Source organism: Mobula birostris, chromosome 10, assembly GCF_030028105.1.
Source record: "Mobula birostris isolate sMobBir1 chromosome 10, sMobBir1.hap1, whole genome shotgun sequence".
Classification (NCBI taxonomy): Eukaryota; Metazoa; Chordata; class Chondrichthyes; order Myliobatiformes; family Myliobatidae; genus Mobula; species Mobula birostris.
In genome coordinates this window covers 45,158,535-45,169,947 of record NC_092379.1, presented here as the reverse complement: position 1 = coordinate 45,169,947, position 11,413 = coordinate 45,158,535, and the positions used below count along the sequence as shown (strand labels likewise).

General features: G+C 39.6%; 1 pseudogene; it reads left to right on the top strand.

The window, feature by feature from the left end:
* The first annotated feature begins 427 nt into the window (after positions 1–427).
* On the top strand, positions 428–9,131 carry LOC140204499 (uncharacterized; annotated as a pseudogene).
* Positions 9,132–11,413: the final 2,282 nt, after the last annotated feature.

The following is an 11,413-nucleotide window of genomic DNA, read 5'->3' as shown; positions in this document are numbered from 1 at the left end:
AAGAGGAGTCAGTAGAACATGTAGTTTTGTGTTGCAGGAAGTATGGGATACAGAGAGAGATGATGAGAAATAAATTAAGGGAGTTGGGGATGCAGGAATTCACATTAAAGGGGTTGCTGGGCATGGGTGAGAGAGCACGTCCGGGTATTTTTAGCGTTTTTAAGGGGTACAGGGGTTTTTTATAGAATATGATGAATAAACAGGAATAGGATACTAGGATGGTCAAAGATGGGAGGGTGAAGTGTAGGTTTGTTTGTGTGTGTGTGTCTATATGTGTGATTGGGTGAAGGGATTTAGAATGTATGTATAGTGCACATTCTGGAGCAGAGGGTGGCGGTAATGCACCATTAAGCTGGATGCCAACCGCCGTCAAACAAGATACAGACAGACAGAATTGAAAGAGAAGACAGGAGTATAAGTTTGGAAAATGGACCAAATCGAGGAGAGGTTAATGGAGGAAGTCCGAAAATATGTACATTTGTACAACTCCTCGTCGCCATAGTATAAAGTCTGCCAAATGGCATCAAATACGTGGAAGGAAATTTCCGAAAACATGGGTCTGGACGTCACGGAATGCACAAAGAGATGGAAAAACTTGAGGGACAAGTACGTGCACGCCCGGAAAAAGCTCTCCAAGAGGAGCGGGGACCCAGGCGGAAAAAAGGTACCAGCGTTTCATTTGCCTCTTTCCTGGCTGGCACCACGTATTAAGCTCCGGGAAACAGAGTCAAATTATGATGACAACAAGGTAAACATAACATGTTCTTTGTATCCTAAACCTTCCTGTTGTTGTGTTTAGGCTAGCTAGCAAGTGAGCAATACTGTCAACACACATCAAAGTTGCTGGTGAACGTAGCAGGCCAGGCAGCATCTCTAGGAAGAGGTACAGTCGACGTTTCAGGCGTCAGGACTAACTGAAGGAAGAGCTATTAAAAGATCTGAAAGGGGGAGATCCAAAATGATAGGAGAAGACGGGAGGGGGAGGGATGGAGCCAAGAGCTGGATAGGTGATTGGCAAAAGGGATATAAGAGGATCATGGGACAGGAGGCCCAGGGAGGAGGAAAAGGGGGAGGGGGGGAAAACCCAGAGGATGGGCAAGGGGTATAGTTAGAGGGACAGAGGGAGAAAAAGGAGAGAGAGAGAGAGAGAAAGAATGTGTGTATATAAATAAATAACGGATGGAGTACGAGGGGGAGGCGGGGCATTAGCGGAAGTTAGAGTAGTCAATGTTCATGCCATGAGGTTGAAGGCTACCCAGACTGAATATAAGGTGTTGTTCCTCCAACCTGGGTGTGGCTTCATCTTTACAGTAAAGGAGGCCGTGAATAGACATATGAGAATGGAAACGGGATGTAGAATCAAAATGAGTGGTCACTGGGAGATCCTGCTTTCTCTGGCGAACAGAGCGTAGGTGTTCAGCAAAACGATCTCCCAGTCTGTGTTGGGTCTCGCCAATACATAGAAGGCCACATCGGGAGCACCGGACCCAGTATATCACCCCGGCTGACTCACAGGTGAAGTGTCGCCTCACCTGGAAGGACTGTCTGGGGCCCTGAATGGTAGTAAGGGAGGAAGTGTAAGGGCATGTGTAGCACTTGTTTTCCTTATAAGGATAAGTGCCAGGAAGGAGATCAGTGGGGAGGGATGGGGGGGGGGAACGAATGGACAAGGGAGTCGCGTAGGGAGAGATCCCTGCGGAAAGTGGGGGGGAGGGAAAGATGAGCTTAGTGGTGGGATCCCGTTGGAGGTGGCAGAAGTTACGGAGTATAATATGTTGGACACAGAGGCTGGTGGGGTGGCAGGTGAGGACCAAGGAAACTCTTTTTCTAGTGGGGTGATGGGAGGATGGAGTGAGAGCAGATGTGCGTGAAATGGGGGAGATGCATTGAGAGCAGAGTTGATGGTGGAGGAAGGGAAGCCCCTTTCTCTTTTTTTCTTTTTAAATCTTTTTATTGAATTAGTACACACAAGGTAAAACATACAGCAACCAATACGTTGTTATGATATAGATATACAAGAAATATTAACCCCAAAAAAGATGAAAACAACATAGGTTAGTTATAAAATAACAAGGTAATATAATTGTATACTAGTTTTTCATATATAATGGTAAGGAGGAAAAAAAAAACCCCAAAAAAACTACCGTGCCACTAAGCTACAAAGCAAAGCAATGGGCTAGCTAGGTAAATAGTAGACTTAAACAGATTAAACAATCATGTCCTCAAACCTGACCTCCACTAATAGCAGATAAAATCCACGAAAGGAGTATATATATATGATCAGAGAGGAAAAAAATAGTTTCATTAAATGAAAATATTGGATAAAAGATCTCCAGGTCTGTTGAAATTTAATCGAAGTATCATGAAGATTACTTCTGATTTTTTCCAAAAATAGACACAGAGTCGTTTGAGAGAACCAGGAAAACGTAGTTGGGGCATTAATCTCCTTCCAATGTTGTAAAATACACCTTTTTGCCATTAAAGTAAGAAATGCAAAAATTCTACGCGCTGAGGGGGATAAATTACTGAAAGTTTTAGGTAATCTAAAGATAGCAGTGATAGGATGGGGAGAAATATCACTATTCAAAACCTTTGAAATAATATTAAAAATGTCTTTCCAAAAAGTTTCCAGTGTAGGACAAGACCAAAACATATGGGTCAAGGAGGCTATCTTGCCATGACATCTATCACAAAGAGGGTTAATATGAGAATAAAAATGAGCTAATTTGTCTTTAGACATATGTGCTCTATGGACAACTTTAAATTGAATTAAGGAATGTTTGGAACAGATAGAGGAAGTATTAACTAGTTGTAAAATATGAGCCCAGTCATCTGCTGAGATAGTGAGGCCCAATTCCTTTTCCCAGTTGGTCCTAATCTTATTGAATGGAGCTATCCTAAGTTTCATGATAGTATTATAAATAATAGCCGTTACACCTTTCTGACACGGGTTGAGGTTAATGTTAGCATCTAAAATATTTGTAGGGGGTAATGCCAGAAGGGAAGAAAGTATGGTATTTAGGGAATTTCTAACTTGCAAATATCTAAAAATGTGTTCTTGGTAAATTGTATTTGTTAGATAACTGTTCAAAAGACATAAGGGAACCATCTGAAAATAAGTCCAAAAACCGTGATATGCCATTAGTCTTCCAAATTTGAAAGGCATGGTCCGTAGAGGAGGGAAGAAAAAACATATTGCCAATAATAGGAATCGCTAGCACAAATTGATTAAGATCAAAAGGCTCTCAGAATTAAAACCAGATACATAAGGTATATTTAACTATCGGGTTGCAAACCTGCTTATACCGTTTCAAATTGGAAGGAAGAGAAGATCCTAATATAGAGCCAAGTGCATAGCCTTGAACAGAATGTAATTCCAATACTACCCATTTAGGAATGGATAGTGTATCTTGGTCAAGTAACCAAAATTTCATGTGTTGAATATTAATTGCCCAAAAAGAAAATCTAAAGTTAAGTAATGCCAAGCCTCCATCTCTCTTAGCTTTCTGTAGCTGTATTCTACCCAATCTTGGATTTTTATTTTGCCAAATAAATGAAGAGATTTTCGAGTCTACTTCATCAAAAAAGGATTTTGGAACAAAAATTGGTAATGCCTGAAATATATACAAAAATTTTGGCAGAATAAACATCTTAACAGCATTAGTACGACCAGTCAAAGTTAAATAAAGTGGAGACCATTTCAAGAAAAGTTGTGTAATATGATCAATTAAGGATAAGAAATTAGTCTTAAATAAATCCTTATGTTTACAGGTAATTTTAACCCCAAGATAAGAAAAATTATTATTAACCAATCTAAATGGCAGGTTCTGCTATAAGGGAACATGCTTATTAATAGGGAAGAGTTCACTCTTGTTAAGATTTAATTTGTATCCTGAAAAAGACTAAATTGTGCTAATAAATCTAAAGATTCTGGAATAGATTTTAGAGGATTAGAAATATATAAAAGTAAGTCATCAGCATAAAGTGATACTTTATGAGACTTTAACCCACGATTTATATCAATAATGTTAGGAGATTCTCGAATAGCAATTGCAAGAGGTTCTAATGCAATATCAAATAATAAAGGACAACCTTGTCTGGTACCTCAAAAGAGAGGAAAAAAGGTGAATTTAAGTGTTAGTACGAACTGAGGCCATAGGAGAGTGGTATAACAGTTTGATCCAGGATATAAATTTCGGGCTGCAGTGAACATTTCAAGCACCTTAAATAAGTGGGGCCATTTGACCCTGTCAAAGGCTTTTTCAGCGTCTAGAGAAATGACGCATTCAGGATCATTTTGTGACGGGGTATAGACAATATTTGAAAGTGTACGAATATTATAAAAAGAATAACGATTCTTAATAAAACCCATTTGGTCTTCTGAAATAATATAAGGAAGTGCTTTTTCTAGTCTGTTTGCTAATAATTTAGAAAAAATCTTAGAGTCAACATTTAACAAGGATATTGGTCTATAAGATGCACATTGAACGGGGTCTTTATCCTCTTTAGTATTAAAGAGATCAATGTTCTATAAAAGGATTCTGGTAGTTTACCAAGTTTTAATGAGGCCTCCAGAATCCTGAATAACCAGGGGACTAATGAAGGTGCAAAAAATTTTTAAAAATTCCACGGTAAACCCATCAGGGCCAGGAGCTTTCCCTGAATTCATAGAGAAAATAACATTCTTGATCTCATCAGTAGTAAAGGAAGATTCTAACTTAGAGGATATATCATGTGTAATCTTAGGGAAATCTAGATTATCTAAAAAGTCACACGTATGTTCAGAATCTCGTGGAGATTCTGATTGATATAAAGAGGAATAAAAATCAAAAAAGGATTGATTAATCTCAGCTTGATCAAATGTTAGTTGATCTTTTTGATTATAAATCTGATTAATTTGAAATTTAATGGAGTTAGTCTTCAACTGATTAGCCAACAGTTTACCAACTTTGTCACTATGTATATATAAAATTCACTTCTTGTCTTCATTAATTGATTTGCAATAGAGGACGAAAGTAATAAACTGTATTCCATTTGAAGTTCAGTTCTTTGTTTATACAGCTTCTCAGATGGAGCTGTAGCATATTTCTTATCTATTTCCTTAATCTTGTCCACAAGAGCAAGCTCTTCCTCCTTCAGCCTTTTCCTCAACGCAGCAGAGTACAAAATGATCTGGCCACGAATATAAGCTTTAAAAGTATCCCAAAGAGTATTCATGGAAATATCGTCTGTACTGTTAATTGTAAAAAAAAGATCAATCTGTTCATTCATAAAGTTAACAAAATCCAAGTACTGAAGCAACAGCGGATTAAACCGCCATTTGTCTATTATTTTGCGTACTGGCCAATAGTTTAATAGAAAGCTTAAGTGGAGCATGGTCGGAAATGGTTATAGTATCATATTCACACTTAACTACTGAAGAAATAAGATGAGAGTCAATAAAAAAAAAAATCAGTTCTTGAGTAAGAGTGATGAACATGTGGAAAAAAAAAAGAGGTCTTTTTCCTGGGGATGCAGAAACTGCCAAATGTCCGTCGACCCCAAATCTGAGAGAAATGAATTAATCAAGGTTGCAGATTTATTGAGAAGTGTCCGTATAGGGGCTGAGCGGTCCAATGATGGGGATAAACAGGTATTGAGATCTCCGCCCCAGATTATTGAAAACTCATTCAAATTCGGGAACAAATTAAATAATGAATTATAAAATTCTGGACAGTCCGAGTTTGGAGCATAAACATTAACCAGAACTACCTTTTTATTAAGGAGTAAACCACTAACTAGTAAAAATCTACCACTCGGATCAGAGATAATATCCTGTTGCACAAATGTAATTGAGGGATCTATGAAAATAGAAACTCTTCGAATTTTGGCATTGGAATTCAAATGATAATGTTTGCCCTTCCAGAATTTAAAAAAACATAATCTGACCCCCCCTCCGCACATGGGTCTCTTGTAAAAATAGAATATGTGCTTTAAGTCTCCCAATACTTTGAAAATTATTTTCCTTTTAATTGGATGATTAAGACCATTAGTATTCCAAGAGACAAAATTAATAGTAGAATCCATAACACCTAAAGTCGATCCTCAAGTAAAGGGAGGATTGACAATAGGTTCAACCCACGAACCCGGAAAGGGAACAGAGTAAACATGAGAAACCAAGAGAGAGGACGCGAAAAATACTACAATAATATAAGCATAGCCCAAGAAGAAAAAAACTAAAAAGTGAAGCCCCCCCACCACCCCCACCCCAGAAGCCTAAAGCTAAATCTAAAATAGACTAGCCAGATAGAAGCAAGCACTAAATCTATCCCCATGACTTCCGATAGACGCTCAGTAAAAAAGTGTATATATAAAAGGATCAGCTAAAGTTGTAAAACAGTAGAAAAGTAAAAAAAAATTCAAAAGTACACCGATTATAACGATATATTATAAAGAAAAAAAAAATATATATAAAAACTGTTGACATACAACAAACCTTATAATTAGGAAAGGAAAAGAAATGTCTGCATAGACTAGGGAACAAAAAATTACAAAGTTTAAGGCCTCCAGGTAAGTGCAAAAAATTATGCTGTGGGAGTGGCCACCCAGAATTCCCAGGGAAGAAGGAATGACGCAGTTAAAAAAAAGAATTTGACAACCATATAAATTAAACAAAAAGAAAAATTTCTGCCCTCAGAGCAAAAAAAAAGAAATTAAAACCCAACAGATTAACAGACTCCAATCAGGCACTGATAATTTAATAGTGTGATTAGGATGTTGAAGGCGAATGTTGATCCAGGTAACTCGGCATCCGACAGAGAGTCGAAAAAACGGGAAGACCGATCAGACAATTGGATCCTCAAACGTGCAGGATATTGCAGCACAGGTTTTAAATCCATCTTGTAGAATTCTGCCATCACAGATCTATAACTAACACGTTGGTCGCGAACCTGTTTGCTAAAATCCTCCACCAATGGAAAGCGGAAATCCGAGAAAACAATGTAGCCTTTAGGTTGAGCAAAACGAAGCAACTTTTCCTTGTCTTGAAAATAATGAAAATGTAAAATAACATGCAGAGGTTTGTCTGAATTAGACAAGTATAATGGGACTTTGAGCCCTATCCAATAGTGGTGGTTGATCAGGAAACACGGTGGAAAATGAATCTTTTAAGAGTTGAGAGAAAAACTGAATAGGGTCTTCAGATTTGGCAGACTCTTTGAGTCCAATAATTCTTATATTTTGACAATGCATTCTGCATTCTAAATCAGAATTTTTAAAGGTAAGGAATTCAAGTTTTTTCTTCATTGTAGTAATTGTTTCTTCAATTTTTCCGATCTTAAGTTCATTCTGTTGCGTATGAACTTGGAGATTAGATACAGCAGTCTGATGTTCCGTGATAGTTGTTTTCATATTATCAGTTTCATCGATGATTCTCTCTAGTTTAGAAGAAATCTCCGCACGAATCAAATCCGATATAGCTTGCATAGTTACTACCAATTCAACCGGATGGGGGTTGGTAGCTTTCGGTCTGACAGGAAGTTTGCCATTTTTCCCGTTCTTAGACATACCGGACCTTAAAAACATCCAAGTATATAATGAGGATATAATGCAAGGTATTGTAAAGGTTGGTGCCTTAAAAGTTAGCTTAAATGTAGCTGATCATAGGGTAAGGATTCAGAGGCAATGGAGTGGATCTAGAACAGGACCTTACTCCATGAGCACCACTGGAAGTCTCCGCCCCTTTCTTTAAAAAAAAAGGAGGACATCTCCCTCATCATAGAATGAAATGCCTCATCCTGAGAGCAGATGCGGCGGAGATGGAGGAATTGCGAGAAGGGGATGGCATTTTTGCAAGAGACAGGGTAAGAAGAGGAATAGTCCAGATAGCTGTGAGGGTCCGTATGCTTATAGTAGACATCAGCAGATAAACTGTCTCCAGAGGTAGAGACAGAAAGATCTAGAAAGGGGAAGGAGGTGTCGGAAATGGACCAGGTAAACTTGAGGGCAGGGTGAAAGTTGGAGGCAAAGTTAATGAAGTCAACTAGCTCAGCGTGCGTGCAGGAAGCAGTACCAATGCAGTCGTCGATGTAGCGAAGGAAAAGTGGGGGACAGATACCAGAATAGATTTGGAACATAGATTGTTCCACAAACCTAACAAAAAGACAGGCATAGCTAGGACCCATACGGGTACCCATAGCTACACCTTTAGTTTGGAGGAAGTGGGAGGAGCCAAAGGAGAAATTATTAAGAGTAAGGACTAATTCCGCTAGACGGAGCAGAGTGGTGGTAGAGGGGAACTGATTAGGTCTGGAATCCAAAAAGAAGCAGAGAGCTTTGAGACCTTCCTGATAGGGGATGGAAGTATATAGGGACTGGACATCCATGGTGAAAATAAAGCGGTGTGGGCCAGGGAACTTAAAATCATCAAAATGTTTAAGAGCATGAGAAGAGTCACGAGCATAGGTCGGAAGGGATTGAACAAGGGGGGATAAAACCATATTGAGGTATGCAGAAATACTGTCTAGTTGTAAACATGGCATATTGATTTGCGCAAAGATGATTCTTCCGTGAAAGAGAAATGTAATATGTAATAGGCTTTAATTGTATCTGGCTTGCTCATAAAGCAAATGCAATACAGTAACCAGTATTCTGCCAATGTAGGCATATGCCGTTTTCTCGTTTTCATAGCTCTGCCAATCTGCGTACAGACACTGAATGCATGTATTACCTGTATGTATAATTACAAAGTCTAACTTAAACTATTTGCAATTTCTTTCATAATCACAGGACAGAAATGATTCAACCTTGGGGTTGTCCACCTCCTCAGTTGCTGAGGAAAGCCAACCTCCAGACATTCCATCTTAAGTGCAGAACCATCATCAAGTAGTGAGGCATCTCCTCTGCTCCCTAGCCCAAGGATAGCACAGAGGAAGAAGAGGAAAGGACGTGATGACTGGTTTCAGCAGCAGTTCATCCAGTTGGAAGAACGTAAGGTGGGACTGCAACAAAGACTGCTGAATGAAAATGATGAGGTCTCCAGGTTTGTGCAAGCATTTGCTGACATGCTGCGGAGGCTGCCGGAGGAGCACAGTCCACAGACAATGTTCGATGTCTACAAAATGGTATTTGGGAGGCAGCAGCAGAAACAATAAACAATTGCATAATCTATTATTTTTATTTTTTTTATGTAACACTTGGCACCTTATATAATGCACAGTACTGCAAATAAATAACTTGACTTTATAACAGGTCTTTATTTTTTATTCAAACAGCTACATATTATTTATAGGTTCCTTTATGTTCTTACAATTTACTGATTAAGTTGGCCACAACACACTATTTTGTTCTGCCATGGCAAAAGTTCATGTGGTGATTGAAAGAAGCCCAAAAGGTCATTCCGTACACCAAGGGCAGCTCTGGTGGAGCAGCACCTTGAAAGGTAATGAGGATCTAGAGGTTCCAAAAGATTTGTGTCCCCTGCCGCCACTCTTCGCCACTCGCCTGGCTGAGGTGACCCTGTAGCATCTGAGTCTGCAAAATTAGCAGGGATGTATCTGCTCACAGGAGTGTTGGCTTCGAAAGTGTAGGCCAGGAGGTTGTGTAGCGTAATACAAGCTTTGACAATGTTCACTGCTTTGTCAGGCAGAAATTCTAGTGGGTGACCGAGGATTCTCCACCTTTCCACCAAAATGCCAAATGTGTTCTTAATCACCCGCCTGGCTCTGGAGTGACGGTAGTTATACATCTGCTTTTCCATGTTCATATTCATCCCTATTTAGCAAAACATAAATGATAAAACTTAAGAGTATTAATAAATAGAATATTATTATGTGCCATTGTAGCTGTGATCACTACAAACATTTAGGGGAATATATATATATATAAAATCACATAAGGCAAGCAGTATTACATAAAATTAAATGAAATTAATTTTCATGGAATTCAATGTCTGTGACATTCCTGGAAAGGGTTGCATGGGATTGTTGTGTAGGGGGAACGCAGCATCACCAACGACTATATGCGGGATTTTGACTCCTGTTCCTGGAAGATTGGCTGGGTGGCAGGTTCAGTTTGTGTTCAAGCAGCGTAGAACCAAATCTGCTCTCCTTGAAGATGCCCCCATCCGTATCCCCCTACATCCACCATAGTAAACTGATAACTGGCGTCGCAGACAGCCATCAGGACAATGGAGTGTGCGCCCTTGTAGTTGTAGTAGTCGCTCTGGGTGTGCGGCGGTGCCTTGATGTTCACGTGTTTTCCATCTGTAAAGCTCTCAGTAATACTAGATGGACTGTTAACTGTTAATTGCTTATTACCTAATGAAGTGTTTTTTAAAATGGCTTCTTGTAATGTTAACTGCTGAGCGAGGGGTTCTCTGTAACAGCAATGTTTGGGTTATACAGTGTGATAATGGAAATTGTATTCATTTGTTAGCCAATGGAAGTCATGTTCTGTTATCTTGTATATGTGTGCTGAGTTGAGGAGCGCGGGCTTTTTTCGGGAGGAAAGCAGGGAGGATGGACATGTGAGCAACGGACAGCAGTTCCAGGGCGGCGGACACCGGACATCGGGGGCCAGAGTCTCGGAAGGATGTTGTGGATGGAATCGGATGCGTGAGGTCCAACGTATTAAAATATGTGCACAAGACTGATAAGTACTTATGTGGTGCCTTTCCTTGTAGTTGTTGCTACTAACCCATCAGCAAAGGTTTGCTATAAAGTATAATCCTTTACTCGCACTTTGTATATTGTTTCATATTTGTGTTGTGGCTGATCATTGGGCGACTCACACCTTATCCACACCAAAGCATTTGGACTGTTTGGCGGGGTCGACGGCTATTCACCCTAGGCAACGGGGGTCAGTGGGGCAAAGACCGTTATACGTCTATACTGCCGACACTGTTCGGAAAGTTCCATAGTCGCCAAAAATCAGCTGCAATAGCTTCCCATTGGGTGACTGAAGGGCAGGGAAGGAACTCTGGCTGCAATGCTTTCCATAAAGCTTTATAGACCTCTGAAATTATGGAGGACACTGCTTGATGCCATTTTGTAGCTAGCTGCTACAGCCTGTTAACTTCCACCTGAAGCTTGAACTCGAAGGGTGATGCCAGTCTCTGAGTAATGTCTATAGGCATACTGTGCATACACTGATGCAAAATAAATGGTTGGAGACGATGAACCAATTCATCAAGTCTACCTACTGACATCCGAAAATATTTGAAATGAATTTCCTCATCCATGTCTCTCAGTGACCAGACAAATGGTCGTACACTCCATCTCCTCTGACGTCTTCTCTCTTTTCTGCATTGCTGTAATTTTAATGAAAGTAACTCTTGCTTAACATTTATTAGCTCCAACTCCAACAGAATGCGCTCAGTTTCTGTTGCTATTGTTTGAAGTACAGGAAGAAACTCACAGTGGCATAGAAACCCCAC